The following is an 18,265-nucleotide window of genomic DNA, read 5'->3' as shown; positions in this document are numbered from 1 at the left end:
TAAAATTTAATAAGATCTGCGGCCGTGATCTGATGGTCATTATGAATCCTTTAAAAAACTATAATACTGTGACAATTGGGTCACTAAAAATATGATAAAAATTTGAACAGGTCAAGTTATTCTAGAGAGACAGATGAGGTTTTAAGTCCACAAGACACCAACTAGGTCATTTCAGGGCTAACATATGGTTCAAGTATATTAAAATTCCACTTGCATGTAGGGGCCTTTAATAGTGAAAACCGGAGGACCTTGAGAAAATTCAGGTTAGACGTTTGATCCTACTCCTTGTCAGATACAATCTTGGGATTGAAACACCACCAACTGACTTAATGACAGACCTTATGATCTGAAGTTATGCAATTGACCAGTCGATCACGCAACTCCCTATATATATAGAGAAATGAAATTAAAATCCACAAAATCGTCACCTTACCTGCTCGCATTCTAAATGTCATCAGGAAAATACTTAATATACAAATTTATCAACAATATATCAATATCAACAATTATCTATCAAGCACTTGTCCATGTAATCCTTCTGAACTCCGATCACAAATGTAACATAATTCAATTTTTGTGGACACCACTCAGTTATCACAATCCATAAATTCTCAATATATAAATTTATCAACAAAATAACTTCTGATCAAAATCACAATTTAATTTTTGTGGACACCATTAGGTTATTACAATCAATAAATTCTCAAATTTTAATATAAATTCCTCATGGATTAAAAAAAATAAACATGATTTTTCGTTCGTTTGTTTGTTTGTGTGGCTTAACGTCTGCTTCTCAAATTAAAACATAAATTCCTCGTGGATTAAAAAAAATAAAACATAATTTTTTGTCCGTTTGTTTGTTTGTGTGGCTTAACGTCTGCTTCTCAAATTAAAACATAAATTCCTCGAGGATTTAAAAAATAAATGTGATTCGTTTGTCCATTTGTTCGTTTGTGCGACTTAACGTCTGCTTCCAACAAAGGTATCGCAGATAAATGATTCTTTCAAATCCACACGATTTACTTTGAATATTTCAAATCACTTTCTTTGTTAATATCCCTTCTGGTCAGGAAGACATTAAAAGCTCCAGATGTAACATTTTCAACATTTTAGATAATCGCGAAAGAATTTGTTTGTTTTTTTCAGTAGAATCCACTCAGCATGTCGTTTTTGATTCTGTCAACTTTCGACACGTTGATAAGACAATTTAATTATAATCCTTGCTGAAAATCCTTTCTGGTCAGAAAGACATCAAAAGTCCCTAGATGTAACATTTTCACTCCTGACTGATTTTTTTCCCGTAGAATCCATGCAGGATGTGATTTGATTCTGTCAACTTGGACACGTCGATAAGAAACGTAAATTACACAACAAGTCGTCAACAAGCGTAAAACACGAAACACAAAGCCAGAGAAAACTTGCTACAAAGACTTGTTACAGAGATCAAAGTCAAACGTTTATTCTCGTCCGATATCAACGACACTGACGACAGTGACAAGTTTGTTTGACATGTCGAGTGTGTGTAAGCCGAGTGTGGGTCTGATTCCTTGCCAATAACTCCAACCTGTCTTAAAGTTCCATACTGACTACAAAATAAACACATCGAAATGGCGACCGGCTCAGGTTGACATGAGGTCATGGCAATCATTAAATATTTCACTTGCATCATGAGAACTGGGTCGATCAGATTTTATCCAAAATGATCCTTCGGATGAAAATAATGATCACAAAAGACAACCAAATGTATTGATTTTGCAACAAACTAAAAACCTGATAATCCGCCTAAAATTTCAAATATTCCATTTATACAATCTTATTGATTTGTAGGGTTGAAACAATGGAATGTTTTTAAAGAGAGAGATAAATGGGGTTTAACGTCCACTCAACACAAACTAGGTCATTTCGGGACTAACATATGGTTCAATTTTATTTCAATAATTCCCTTGGGCGTAGGGGTCTTTAGCAGTGTGAGGAAATCGGAGGACCCGGAAAAAATGCATAACGTTTGACAGGCAATCCTACTCCTTGTCATGTACAACCAGGGAATCAAAACCATGCCAGTTGACTCAATGACAGACCTTATGATACAGCGTGCACATTTATTATTATTATTACATCATATTTATAGTGCGCCCTTTCATATAACATGTTCAGGGGCATTTTACAAAGTGACAATGTAATCATAAATAAACAACGAGATTATGGACATGTTAACAATTGTATAAAGAGTCAGTTAAAAGCCTGATTAAATAAATGTGTTTTAAGTTGTTTTTTAAAAGTATATAGAGATGTACAACATCTTAAACTAAATGGTAGATTATTCCATAAAACAGGTGCTTGATAACTAAAAGAGCTGACCATAAGAGACTAGTTGAACAGTTTTGGGCTTTAAAAGTAGTTTATCTGATGTACGTAATGTTCGGCCAGGTGTATAAAGTTCTAAAAGATCCGAGAGGTAAACAGGAGCTAAATTATTTAAACATTTAAAAGTAAGTAATAAAATCTTAAAATCAATTTGATATTTAACAGGTAACCAGTGTAAATTATATAGAACAGAATGTTTTAAAGGTGAAAGATGAAATTTGGTTTAACATTTTACTTTTTTCTGCACCAACTGCAGTGTGCTCTTAGGGGCATTTTGCCAAGGCAGCAGTGGTAAGGTCTACTCGTCCATTTTCAACTGTCAGGTACATGTAATATTTAATGGCCCGCCAATGGTATATACTGACAGAACCTATTACTTTTATCCCATCCAAAAGGCTTGCCACTTTTCCTTGCCACACTATTCCATCCTACACCACTAACAAGGGGAAACAAGGAGAGAGAGAGACAGACAGACAGACAGACAGAGGTTTACCACCCACTCAACCCGAACTAGGTTTTATTGAGAATAACATGAGGTACAATTTTATTTCAATAATTTATTTGCTCGTAAATTACTTTAGCAGTGGGAGGAAACCAGAGGACCATGAGAAAACCTGCAAGGCTAGCCAGGTAGGCCAACACTTTGTCACATAGGATTTCAGGATAGAAACCACACCAATGAACTCAATGATTGACCTTCTGATCTAAAACGATCCAATTGATATATTACCAATAACACCATAAATTACAGGTAACAAAAGATAAAAGTTCAAATCATCGTTATATAGAAAATCTAAACACATAGGTGTAAAAATCAGGCCATTATTAAAGTCAACACCTGAGAACCTGTATTCATGACACACCTGACATTTAGTATATACTAACTGACCTGTCCACCCTGTTCTAATTAGTCGGTAAACTATAAACTTACATGGTCATTAATGTCCAGTACTTTTTAACGCATGAATTAGGGCAGAGTTAAAGTGAACAGAGAGAGCAAAATGGGGTTTTAAGCTCACTCAATACAAACGATATTATTTTGGGACTAACATTTTTTTTGTGTGCAATAATTCAGTACTGACTACCCTCGGCTCCTTGAAAATATTAATATTAGAGAAAAGTTATATTTTTTTAGCTCGTATTCAAAATTGCTGAATCTACATCTCCCTCTAGTCCATGGAACCGCACAAGTCACAGAACTACTATGCATTTTTTAAATAGTTCGACCATCTCTATTACAAGGTAAAAAGAACTTTACTCAGGCAGTAGTTTAGGTGCTATAGGAACCCATAGTATTGGACAGGCAGTTTGTGGTGCTAGAAGAAGCAGTAGTATTAGACAGGCAGTTTGTGGTGCTAGAGGGACCCATAGCATTGGACAGGCAGTTTGTGGTGCTAGAGGGACCCATAGCATTGGACAGGCAGTTTGTGGTGCTAGAAGAAGCTGTAGTATTGGACAGGCAGTTTGTGGTGCTAGACAAAGCTGTAGTATTAGACAGGCAGTTTGTAGTGCTAGAGGAATCTGTAGTATTGGACAGGCAGTATGTGGTGCCAGAGGACTCTATAGTATTGGACACGCAGTTTGTTTTGCTAGAGGAAACTGTAGTATTGGACAGGCAATTTGTGGTTCTAGAGGGACCCATAGTATTGGACAGGCTGTACATACTCAATGGTAAATAGACCGTTATTATTATTATTGTACATTTTCATTACTGTATTAGCTGTATAACGTTGAAAGAATACATGTCAAAGTGTTGCCCAAATAAATAGGTAGCTGTTTTTTCATAAGTATGTGTTATTGTGTATTACATTTTCATAGCATACAATTTCCACGACTTAGTGCTCACTTAATACAAGCTTTACAAAATAGCCAATGAAATATAATGTTGTTACAATTAAAAGTGGCAATCTTTTTAAACAAACGTTTTTCTTTAACTTGAACAATCAACTTAAAGTTAGAATTTAAAATTTCTATTTACAAAGATTTGAAGTTGTGAAGATAAAACAACGGCTTCTTAAACAAAACACAGGTTTAAAATTCTTTAGTTTGTCCACCGAGCTTCACGACAAATAAAAGTTGAAAAGTTCCAACACAATCAATCAACAAAGATTAAAAGTTTTTATTTCTCTCAAGACAAAAGATGGCGTATTGATGTTAGATGGGGGGACCAAAGTGGACAGAAGTTTTATCTTTAGTATAAATATCTTATACAATTGAACAATCGACCTTGTGGTCATCTAATATGTTAATATTTGATTAGGAATCACCATTGACCACTGTCTGTTATTTGTTCATTAAACTTTGGACTCTATCGTAGGTCAATATCACAACATTCATCAAACCACACAACATTTCCCATGGGATATTAACATTTTATTTCTACTTCCGATTACTTCAGGGGGTTTCAATAATACTTAACATTTGTCTAAATCTTCCATAATGCCGCTGTAAGACAGAAGATCATCTTGCTAAGACTTAAACTACAGAGAGAGAGAGAGAGAGAGATAGAGAGTTTAATGTCCACTTGACACAAACTAGGTCAATTTGGGACTAACACATGGTTCAATTTTATTTTAATAATTCGCTTGCAGTGGGAGGAAACCAGAGGACCAGGCTACCCTACTCCTTGTCACATACAACCAGGGAATCGAAACCACGCCAGTTGACTCAGTGACAGACCTAATGATACAGTGCGCACATGCTAACCATTCAGCCATCCAACCTCCCGATTTAAACTACAGAATTACAGATGATAGTGGTTTCGAGAAGTTGTAATTACATTATCTGTTGCAAAATAATCTATATTTTGTAATTTTTAAACCAGCATGGCGCCCTCGAGAACTTACAAAAAAAAAGGAATTGACCGCATAATTACTATGCATCTATTATTAAAATCCTATTTATTCGGACGAAGACCTGTGAAAAATTAAAATGCATGATCACATGTCCTGACAAAAGTGGCAACCTTGACAACTAAATCCAGATTTTAACATCAGCTTACCCAAACATAAAACTTTCGCTTGCCCTTTTGTTCATTGGTGATTTTATTGACAAATTGACCGTTGGTTATTTGAATGGACAATAGAAAAGGAAAGCAAGAATATTTGCCGAAGATGACAAAATTGATTATTAAATTACTGACTGGCTGCCGTTAATAACAACAGAACATAGAGATATTTCTCCGCATGGACCTGTCTACGTTACATGTACTTTCATCTACTCCTACAGAGACTGTTTCTTGAAAAAAATATTTACAACTTCGCTCAGAATAAAGTAATAATTTGACTGAATTTTTCAATATATTAATTTTTCATTAACCATTTTTGAATTATTATAGCAAAAACGCTTTAAATCTTACATAATGTTTGTTTAAACATACATTATGCAAGAGCTAAATCTGTCTATTGCAGGTCTTTCTTTAGGCCTGAAATATTATCTAAATTATTAATTAGACATTATGTAAGGGCTAAATCTGCCTATTGCAGATTTTTCTTTTGGGTTCAAATGTTATATAAACTATTATTTAGACATTTATTCATATGACAATCCGACAATCAGCTCTCTAGACCATCATATTGCCAAGATTTAAATGGATTAAAACACCTACGAGATTTAAAATTTAATGATAAAATGGATAATCAAGACTTAATCTGGATTGTCAAGTATCATTGATCCTGGGCATCCAATTCAGGTAGAACATCCAATTAAAAAGTGAAATTAAAATAATGATTTTTAAAGTTTGAAACTATCGCTGTTAACTTTGTTGTCCAACCTGCCCTGCAGTATTACAAGCTGTTGTGAATGTGGATCCATGTTATACAAAGCTAGATGAAAGTAAAGAGAGAGAGATACAGAGATATGGTCATTTCGGGACTAACATATAGTTCAATTTTATTTCAATAATTCGCTTGCGCGTAGGGGTCTTTAGCAGTGGGAGGAAACCTGAGGACCTGGAGAAAACCCACGGGTTGGAATTTTATGTAACAAATCCCAAACATCCACATACACACAGGCCACAGAAAAATATATCCTTAGGAAAAATGAACTTGTAGGAATAGTAGGCCTAGGGGGATGGCAACACGCCCTCAAAAGAATAAAATTGGCTGGATCGGCTGATACTTTTGTAAACTTCAGAAAAATAAAATCTAAAAAAAAACACTGACCAAATTTATCACTAGGCAAAAATAGACCCCTGAAACATAAAATCTCAAACTGTGAAATTACTGGAGGGCAGACAGGCCATTAAAAAGTGTTTTATTTTGTCAACACAGACATGACTTTTGACCAGGACAAAGGTATGGTGGTAATTATCATTGACCTTTTCAACAAAAAGGTGTGAAAATTTTGGAAATAAGGAATTCGTCCACTTAAGTGGGTGACACAGGTAAAATCAAGTGGTTTCTCATTCTTGACATATGGCCTCATAAATAAATATAAAACATTCTGAACAGAGGTATGTTGTGATTTATTTAATTTGTATAGTACTGCAGTTTTGTACAATATATGGAGAGAGAGAGAGAGAGAGAGAGAGAGAGAGAGAGAGAGAGAGTACATGGTTTCTTGTCAGGCCCTAACTTCATTCCAGTGTGTTTTAAGCTTGGGTGGCTATTATATAAGACAGAGAGAGAGAGAGAGAAAGAGAGAGAGAGAGAGGGAGGGGGAGTTTTAACTTACACTCCATACAAAAAGGTCATTTATGTATGGTGGAAATTTATTTAAATATTTTCTATAGTGTGTTTAGGTCTGTATCAGTATGCATGAATCCAGAAAATCTGGGGATAACCCACAAGGTTAGGCCGGTGACCCTACAATGCATACAATATGTTTAGAAAATATATGAAAATATTTTGTGTATTCATGATAAAATATCATTCTCTCAATATACAATACAGTACCACTCCCTCTCAAAATTTGCAGGAGAAGAAAAGAGAAACATTTCTTAAAGCTCATATACAGATTCAAATTGATCATTCTACCTTACAATTTAGAACTATATTAAAATCGTGTTTTAAATTAGAGGTGACTCCACTCATACTTACTCAATGCCATTCTAAAAATCCAATGTAATCTTTAACACACAAGAAGTAATCCAAGTCCATATATTACATAACACAATATCCTAGTTTATCCATAAATAAACACGGACATGGACCGCCATCAGGTTATACTATTAAACTTATTTAAATTCTAATCAAGCGACCCTGTAGGTCAAGGATCATTGAAAACTGAGAAACTAAAAGGTAAGGGGAGATATAATAACAAGACATTGAAATTCAGAGAACAGCAATGTCCAATCCCTGAAACGAATGAAATAAAGGCTATTGACCATCACACTATTGAAAACCCCTTGAAACTGGAACCCATACATCACAATCTGACCACCTGGTGTGGGGGCAGAATCCTTCGATATGCATGACTGATCACATTCTGATCACATGCTAAATCTCAAATCATCAATGGCTTAAATGTCCATCAGTGACCAATGGTCATTACTTCAACTCATCCCATCCATGGACAATGGTCTGTATTGTAATAGATCTACCTTGATTTTTACATCAAAGGAAGGGCTAACGTAATTATGATGAATGAATCACGAAATGGACGTGTCAGGGGTTGAAAACGCCTAATGACAATGCTAATCGGTTTAATCAATTGAAACAGAATTCCCATAATAATAATTTCCTGTAACTTGGTTGGTGTAACATGCCTTAAAAAGACCATTTTGTCCTCCAATCCAATCCATTCTCCCCAAGAAAGAGAGAGAAAGATGGGGTTTAACATCCACTCGATATAAACTAGGTAATTTCTGGGATGAACATAAGGTTCAATTTTATTTCAATAATTCACTTGTTCTTAAGGGTGTTTAGCTGTGAGAGGTACTGGGAGACCTGAAGAAAACCCACAAGGTTGGACAGTCGACCCTACTTGTGAAAAATTATTTACCTACTAGTAACATGCAAATGAAATGGGTTTTTTAAAGTCCTACTATTTAGCTCTTACTGGGTTAATGAAGACGGGCATACAGTGTGCTATGAGGGAAATTTTGCTTGGAAAGCTGCGCTATGGCCTACTCTTATATCGAATTTCAACTGCTAAGGGATCTTTTATGTGCATCCCACTGACAAGAGGAAACCACCCGGAACACTAGATGCAAACAAAACCTTTAAGACAAACCTGTGGACAAGACACACAAACTACACAAACATTGCAAGCAATAAGAATAAATGTATATATTAATGACCAACAAGTTCAAGGGATAACAAGAATTTTTATTTGTTTGTGAAATGAACTGTCAAACGTATGTCCTTAAAAACAGAATAGTTTTTCCCAATTAACAGTTTTATTGGGTTTTTAACATGCTCGAGTTAAATTGTATAAATGGACAATCACAGAAATCCTACTTGAACTGGAAAAAAAAACAACTGGGGGGAAAAAATAAATATTATTATTACTACATTATAAATTATACACTTACGTTTTTGTGTCGTTATCATTTACTAGGTTTATATCAGTATATAATTTTACAATGCTGACCAAAACTGAGTAAAATATTAAATATACTATTCAAAAAAAGTAGGGGATATTTGATTTTGGGGGCATAATACTAAAATATGCAAATGACTACGAAAAAAGTCACTATAGAACCTAACAGAAGAAACATTTCCAGTTACATGTGACGCCCAAACGTACCAATAGCTACCGCATGGAATGCAGGTGATGCTTGGGAACATCATGGGGGTCCAACCCAAGATTTGCACGACTCTGACTTTGAATGTTACAGTCATTGTGGCATTGAATTCCAGGTTGGAAACATCAGTTTAATTGTTTTAGTGACCAGAAAACAAATTTTGATATGCGTCGGCTTACCCAAAATGAAAGGTTACGTGCCCTTGGCATGCTACAGATCGGCACAACACAGGCGGTTGTGGCGCGGACGATGAATGTTTCTCAGTCTGTCATAAGCAGGCTATGGTCCAGATACCGTGATACACAATCTGTACAGGACAGCCCACGCTCAGGTCGACCAAGGGCGACAACTAAATCCCAGGATCGATTTATCCGTACCTTGGCCTTGAGAAATCGTGTCATCACAGCAAATCAGATCAGCGCTCGTCTTCAAACAGACACTGGTGTGAGAGTGAGTGGCCAGACGATTCGGAATCGACTGCATAGGGGTCACCTTCGCGCCCGACGTCCTCGCGTGATCCCTTGTTTGAGAGATCATCACATTCAGGCAAGACGTCGTTGGTGTAGGGATCGTCAACACTGGGATAATCGACGCTGGAGCAATGTGATGTTTTCAGATGAGTCAAGGTTCACTGTTGATTTTTTTGGACAGACGTAGGAGGGTGTGGCGTCGTCGAAACGAGCGCTTCCAAGACGTTAACGTCATCAGACATGATCGATTTTGGGGTGGTTCTGTTATGGTGTGGGGAGGCATCACTGTTGCTGGAAGAACGGCTTTACATGTTGTTGCAGGGCGTGTTACAGGCCAGTACTACCGGGACAACATCTTGGCAGTCCATGTTGTGCCGTTCGCACGACGTCATGGCCGCCGTTTCATCTTCCAGGATGACAACGCAAGATGTCACAGGGCCAGGATCGTTACAGGTTACCTCCAACAACAGAACATCACCACATTAACTTGGCCAGCACTGAGTCCCGACCTCTCCCCCATCGAGCATGTTTGGGACATGCTTGGACAGAGGTTACGTCAACGTCAACAACGTCCTGCCAATGTCTAAGAACTTGCTGCTGCGTTGCAACAGGAATAGACAATCTGGACCAAAATGACCTTAGACGTCTCATTAGGAGTATGCCACGTCGGATCAATGCTTGTTTGGCAAACAGAGGAGGATTTACCCGTTACTGACTTGGTTGTGATGCTGTGGTAACTTTGCTGTTTGACCCCGGGTATCATTTTACCCTTATAATGGTCAGTCTGTGCCTTACTTAGTCTAACGATCATTTGGAATAAATCGATGAATGTGAACTTCATTTCATTTTGTCATTTGTTTCTTCGTCAGTTTCATTAGGTGACTTTGATAACACTTAAAAATCAAATATCCCCTACTTTTTTTGAATAGTATATACCATTAACATACCTTGTAATTTTCGATATTGTGTAAGTGTAAGTTAGATTTTAAAAGAATATCAGTACAAAAATTTCATTCAGTATTTACAAAGTAATACAAAGATATGAATTTAAACTTTCGCAACTTTAAGCATATTCTGCATATAAAATAAACAAACTAGCGCCACCTATAAATGATGGGTAAAATATTTTGAAGGGCCTCATTTTAGTCCAGTTTTATGCAAACCAGGAGTTTTCTTTTGCTTTCTTAATTGCAAGTGAATTAATTAATTGAAAGTGAAATAACTAATTGAAAGTGAAATAACTAATTGAAAGTGAAATAACTAAAATAACTAATTGAAAGTGAAATAACTTATTTAAAGTGAAATAACTAATTTAAAGTTAAATAACTAATTGAAAGTGAAATAACTAAAATAACTAATTTAAAGTGAAATAACTAATTGAAAGTGGAATAACTAATTGAAAGTGGAATAACTAATTAAGTGAAATAACTAATTGAAAGTGAAATAACTAATTTGGGTACATTTTAGTGTCGATTAAACAAGATCACTGGATGTTTTTATCAAAAATCCTTAAATGTATCTGAAGTACTGTCCAAACAAAGTAGTCTTGGTTGCCATTTGTAAATTCCTAAATTTTCAATTAGTCTTTTTGAACCGCTTTTTAAACAGAATACTCTTAGCTCAGCCATTTTATGGATAGACAATATAATCCAATAAAGCCAATATTCTATCTCTTGAAGTTATTGAATGGTGTTCCTGAAGCACCTCTAAATATTAAGTGCTCTCGAATACTGTGAATGTGTTTTATTTTGCTTAATAAACTCTTTTATTTTTTGATGTCTGCCGTCTCTATTGAGAAATACAACAAAATGCTATATTATCTTTGGACATTTAATATACCGAAACACTTGGTCATATAAATATAAATATTATTCTCCTTTTGAATGCCTCATGGTTAAAAAGCCTGACCACCATAACCACAGAAAAACACTTGAAAAACAATGAAGCTTTGTATGGGAATCAGAGATCAGTCATTTTTCTCAGAAATATAGAATGCCCAATCGTCAAAACATTTAAGAATGGCTATCAAATATAGACAATCAAAATCTTTTCACCACCACATTTGTATGGAAATACTTGAGAAATAAATAGACGTTGTTTGAATATCAAATGTCCAATAGTTATGTGAAAATATTAATATCCGGAAATTTGACAAAACATGGGTATCATATTAATATTATTCTGAGTTACTGCCTTGTGGTCAAAATCTCCGACCATTAAGAGCTTGAAGGAAGCTCTTCACATACAAAAACTTTGTATGGGGATTGAAAAAAAAACAACCCTGGAATACAGATTCTTCTCTTGGCTCAGTGAGTAAGACACTGGCTCATAAACCAAGATTTGCCGGGATCGATCCTGGTGTTGGCTGAAAAAGTTCCTCAGGATTTTCCGGTGTGGTTCCCCCTTGTCAGTGGTGAAGGACGGAGGGTAAGACAAGGACTATGTCCACCTGTCGGATGGGACGGAAATTTCATTTCAGTTTCATTTCAACATATTGAAACATCCAAATTAAAATTAAATTTTTTAAAGATACATTATGTAAAATTTAGAGAAAGAACTGTTCGTTTTTGCTATAACTTAAAATGAATATATTGAAAATTTCAGTAAAGTTACTTTATTCTGAGCAAAGTTATGAGTGTAGGAAGCAGGGTTCTTAATCCATTTTGAAATGAACTGGCCAGAATTGGGTCAAATGAGGTTAATTATAAGTTTGGAATTTTGACAAGAAATAGACATTGACTGTCAGTCCTTTTATCAACAGTATCCGTGTCTAATACAAATATGGTGGGCATTCTCTAATCCACCCAATATCTAAGCCATCTGATGACAGTCTCCACATGTAATACAGATATCTTGGGCATTGTCTAATCCACCCAATATCTAAGCCATCCAATGACAGTCTCCACGTGTAATATATATACATGGTGGGCAATCTCTAATCCACCCAATTTCTAAGCCAGTTGATTATGGGTTTGTCATGTGAATAAATGTCAAAATAAGAATTTTATTTAATATTTCAAGAAAAAAAAACGGCAAGCATCTTTAACTCTGACTTTATTCCTCTTTAAATATCAAGTTTTTCGATGATTTTTTCCAAGGCAATCCAAATGTTTTGACCCTTCTCATCTTACAGATTCCCTCCGACGGAGATGATTCAAGGATGTTGACATCATTATCCTAACTCAAGTTTCATTCACCTTCAGGCTATTAAATTGACCGTTTACTAATTCTGTTTCTGTTATCAACAATAACATCATTATATATTTCATACACCACTGACAACATATCTAGGCATACAATAATCATTTGCTACTTTCTTGCCAATTTTTTATGCATCAACATGAATTAGCAGGTATGAAATCCTTTAATTGGGTGGAATGAATAAGGTTTTATATATCTGTTGTATGAACTTTGACACTGCCTAAAATAACAAATCATGATCTGGGCCCTTATTCACGAAAACTTAAACTAAGATACAATCGAAATTTTAAGAAATACTGCAATTCGATTGGCTGACCAATATGTAAATTGGATATATGCAAATTGATTTTAATGGTCAGCCAAACGAATTGCAGTATTTCTTAAAATTTCGATTGTATCTTAGTTTAAGTTTTCGTGAATAAGGGCCCTAGATATAGAATAGGGATCAGGCTGTCAGATACATATAGTAGTATAATAGATGCTGGCAGGAAAATATACTCTGCGGCCCTTTTCAAAAGTTGTTAGTTCCAAATTTGTAAGTTTTGCAATTTTAAACGAATTATTGTTCGTATGACCAAAGGGGGGGGGGGGAGGTGGATAATAGATGCTGGCAGGAAAATATACTTTGCGGCTCTTTTCAAAATTTATTAGTTCCAAATTTCTAAGTTTTGCAATTTTAAACAAATTATTGTTCGTATGACCTGAAGGGGGGGGGGGGGATGGCCAAATGATTAGCAGGTGCGCGGTGTATCATCAGGTCTGTCATTGAGTCAACTGGAATGGTTTCAATTCCCTGTTTTTGTACATGACAAGGAGTTGGGTTGCCCGTCCAACCTCGTGTGTTTTCTCCGGATCCTCCGGTTTCCTCCCACTGCTAAAGACCCATATGCGCATGCAAATTATTGAAATAAAATTGAACCATGTGTTAGTCTCGAAATGACCTAGTTTGTGTCGAGTGGACGTTAAATCCCATTTCTTTCTCTCTCATATGACCCGATTGGCAATTTATTTATAAATTAAATTAGACTTCTTTTTTTTTATGAAAATTTGGCTTCCCTTTAAAACCATTTAGGGGAAATTCTATCCAATCATTAGATCAGGTAATTATAGCCATTTGGTTAACTTCTGACGATTTAAGACGGAGTATTAAGGGAAGATTACTTTACAGCTAATCCAGTGACTGGTCTCTCTAAGATTTAATCTCTGTATGGTCACAGGGAGTCAACAAAGATTACTATGGTTACTGGCACTCATTGCTACCAATTGTTATTTTAGGAATTAAATCCAAATATTCTCAGAGTATCTCAATGTGGAATTTTACAATTTTTTTTAAAAATCTGCTACTGAATATCCTTAATAAGTTCAATAATCCTTTAGAACCTATCGACTAATGCAGATCCACGTTCGCCACATTTTTATTTTATTTTTTTGAGAAAAAAGATATTTTTTTTATATTGAGTTTTCAAAACTGCTTAAAAATACTGCTCCCTAGACCAGCGCAACCCATGTACAGTCCTTAAATACAGTAGTTCACAGTTATTCATATGACTCGCATGGTTTAAGGAGCCAGTAATTAAAGCATCCCTCGATCAGTACAGGTCATTTAGTGAAAATAAAAATGAAAATTTATTTCTTATAATTTCATTTCTTAAAATTTATCTGTTTCCCCTTGTCAGTGGTACAGGACAGAGGGCCTGACAGGGACAGCTGTCTAGTCGTTCGGATTGGATGAAAAACCGAGGTCCCGTGTACACATTGGCGTGCTCGTAAAAGATCCCTTGGCAGATGGAATTCGATATAAGAGTAGAACATATAGTGTCGCTGTCTAGTCATTTAGATGGGAAGAAAAACCTAGGTCCCATGTACACAATGGAGTGTACGTAGAAGATCCCTTGGCAGTTTGAATTCAATATAAGAGTAGAACATATAGTGTCGCTGTAAGGGCAAAATTTCCCTCATAGCACAACGTATGATGTATGCCCGTCTTTAGTAAAAGACCAGTTGAAGCAGAACAGTAAGACATTAAAAACCCATTTCATTTCATTTTTTGAAAATTTACCAACCCAACAGTACAGAAATTATATTAGCTATGTGAATTCTGCATACCCTGTCGCATGCATGACACCAATCAATACTAATAGTCAAATTAGAGGAATAGTTTGAAGTTGATCTTTGAAGTAAAATGTATATCAACAGCAAGTATTCATATCCATATACGGGGTTGGATGGCCGAACGGTTAGCATGTGCACACTGTATGCACTGTATCATAAGGTTTTTTATCAAGTCAACTGGTGTCGTTTCGATTCACCGGTTGTATGTGACAAGGAGTAGGGATGCCTGTCCAACCTCGTGGGTTTTCTCCGGGTCCTCCGGTTTCCTCCCACTGCGCAAGCGAATTATTGAAATAAAATTGAACCATATGTTAGTCCCAAAATGACATAGTTTGTGTCAAGTGGATGTTAAACCCCATTTCTCTCTCTCATATCCATATACAAACAGAAAGGTTGCATTTTTATCATAAATAACATTTTCTTAGCATTGGGTTTGTATGTAAATCCTTTATCAACCATATCATATTTCTGTGTATAAGATGTCGAAATATTCAATTACCTGTGGCCATGAAAAATTGAATACCCATCATAAATTACTCATTCTAAAAGAATTTGCATTATTTCAAAGAAAAGATACATAGTATTATATCCTTTTAACAAAAGGTCTCCTTTAAAATTAAATTAATTTACATCCGTCACCTAGAACTTTTTCTAAACGTTAATCTATTTTGTTGTCATCAAAATCTATTTAAATGAAATGAAATGAAAATGAAATGAAATGGGGTTTAACGTCCTACTCCTAGCCTGGGTTAATGAAGACAGGCATACGCCATACAGTGTGCTATGAGGCAAATTTTGCCCGGGCAGCGGCGCTACGGCCTACTCTTATATCGAATTCCATCTGCCAAGGGATCTTTTACGAGCACGCCAATGTGTACACGGGACCTCGGTTTTTCATCCTGCATCACTGACAAGGGGAAACCACGCCGGAAAATAAAAAATCTATTTAGAATAGAGGAAATGGGGTTTAACATCCTACTTTTCTGCACCAACTGGGCTAATGAAGGATAGCATTTTTAGCCATACAGTTAGTTCCTTTAAAGTTACAATTTCATATTTTCTAAGAAAGTCAAAACATAATTATTTCTGTCTTTTGCTCAATAGGTTGTCAACTCACTATTATACGATCATAGGTTATCTTTCTCACACTTAAAAATCTTCACACCGGAAATAATAACACAATTACCTCCCAATTACCTTCCTTGTTTTCCTATTTCCCACCATGGAATAGCTATCTTCAAACGTTTGAATTTGAAGTTGAAAATGATATTTTTGCCAATTTCACAACTGGCAATAGTGAATTATAGGATTAATAGGATTATTCTTTAACAAGGTAGGACTGTTTATAGGTACCATCTATTTTAGGGCTTTATTTTAATACACTTTAAAAATATAACTTAAAAATATGAAATTGTACCTTTAAAGAAACTACCATGTAGTGTGTTATCAGAGAGATAGATGGATCATCTCCTTTAGATATAAAAAATCTGTAATTATTTTGTATTTTAGTTTTTATATAAATTGACATACCAATAGGATCTTTTTTTCCGGATCACAACTTACAAATACAGGACACATTTCTATGGAGAGATGAGGTTTAAAGTCAACTCAACACAAACCAGTTCATTTTGGGACTAACATATGGTTCAATTTTATTTCAATAATTCGTTTGTGCATAGGGGTCTTTAGCAGTGGGAGGAAACCAGAGGACCCAAAGAAAACCCATGAGGTTGAACAGGCGACCCTACTCCTTGTCACGTACAACTGGGGAATCGAAACCATGCCAGTTGACTCAATGATGGACCTTGTGATACAATGCGCACATGTTAACCATCAGGCCACCAAACCCCCTACAATTCTTTGGAATACAATTACTATTTATTACCCAATGATGTTTCGACCAGGCTTCTCTAGTCTCATCAAGCAGTAATTATATTCCACAATTTACATGAGGATTTACATGGGGAATAGTGTCAAGTATGTTTGACAAACTACAAAATATATTCACTGAAAAAATAAATTCCTGGTAAAGAAACTGCATAACCTATAAAACATAAATATTCCGAACAACAAATAGTAGTTGCAATGAATTCTTTTTATGAAACCCCTCCATACAAACCTACTCCTAACTAAGATTACTGTTAAATTGTTTTTAAATTACATCCATTTAAAACCCATAATAAAAACTTCTTTTTTTCCAGGTGTACATTTCAATTTTAAAATATGGAAACAAGAAATAATAGGCACTCAATCATTATCTCCCAACACACATAAAAACTCTACTACAAACAACCCTAACTAATTACGGCATAGAATCAATTTGTTTTTAAATTGCATTGATTCAAGACAATTACCAAAACATGTTTTTATTCAGGTTAACATCTTCATTTTAAAATATCTATTCCAGACAAAACATTTAAGGTTTCGTATTAAGTTGGTTTTAAAATGCATCAATTCAGAGCCCATAAAATAAATATCTGTTTTATCAGGCTAGGCCTATATTTTCATTTAAAATAAATATTCTAAACAAGACATACAATATTATGTACTGAAAACCACTAATTAAACCCATTAGGATGCTGTATCAAATTGTTTTTAAACTAAATATATATTCCAAACAAGACATACAGTATTACACACTGAAAAACACTAATTAAACCCCTAGCTATACACACCTCTAAATAACTCATTAAGATACTGTATTAAATTGTTTTGGAACTAAATATATATTCCAGTATGTGCTGAAAAACACTAATTAAACCCATACACACACCTACTTTAAATAACTCCATTAGGATGCTGTATTAATTAGTTTTTAAACTAAAATCACTCACCTCAAAACTTGAAATCTACAAATAATAACTTTATGATAGATGCAAACAGCCATACGAAAACATCTTTCGGTTCAAACTAAAACTCGTTTGATTTAAAACAGAACAAAAAAATTAATCCAACACATAAACAAACAATTTTACCAAAACATCAACATGTGATGTTTTAACTAATCCTCCCGCGAAAATGTTGGAAACCTCTTATTATCGAGCTGACCTTCACTTTTAGTTGTTTCTCAATGAAAAACCCCCAAACAGCCTGAAGGTAGGAGTAGAGTTGGTCATGCATCAGTGCTAATGGTGTCACTCATCTTAAATAGGTTGTTTGAAATCTGTGTAAAATATTTTGAAGGGCTGAGTCCCACTGACAAGGTCTTGACTGGTTTCTGTATAGTAGGCGATTGACAGGAGTTCACATGGGACACTAATCTAAATAAGACCACACTGATGTTTAAAATTTAAAAGGATTTAATTAGGATTCAGATTTTTCTTCTCTTCCTCATCAGTTTGACACAAATCCTTAGAAATATCAAAGGCGCTGATTTGACAATATCTAATTTTTCATGGATTAAGCGTGGAGACTAATCAAATTTTTTTTT

At 35.2% G+C, this 18,265-nt stretch overlaps 1 protein-coding gene across 2 annotated transcripts in view; it reads right to left on the bottom strand.

The window, feature by feature from the left end:
• Nucleotides 1–18,265, bottom strand: part of LOC126821917 (apoptosis-stimulating of p53 protein 1) — a 126,755-nt gene that overhangs the window by 82,980 nt on the left and 25,510 nt on the right. The window lies entirely within an intron of this gene.

This window comes from Patella vulgata, chromosome 5, assembly GCF_932274485.2.
Source record: "Patella vulgata chromosome 5, xgPatVulg1.2, whole genome shotgun sequence".
Lineage (NCBI taxonomy): Eukaryota > Metazoa > Mollusca > Gastropoda > Patellidae > Patella > Patella vulgata.
Note: the sequence above shows the minus strand (reverse complement) of the source record. Positions and strands in the feature narration are given on the sequence as shown.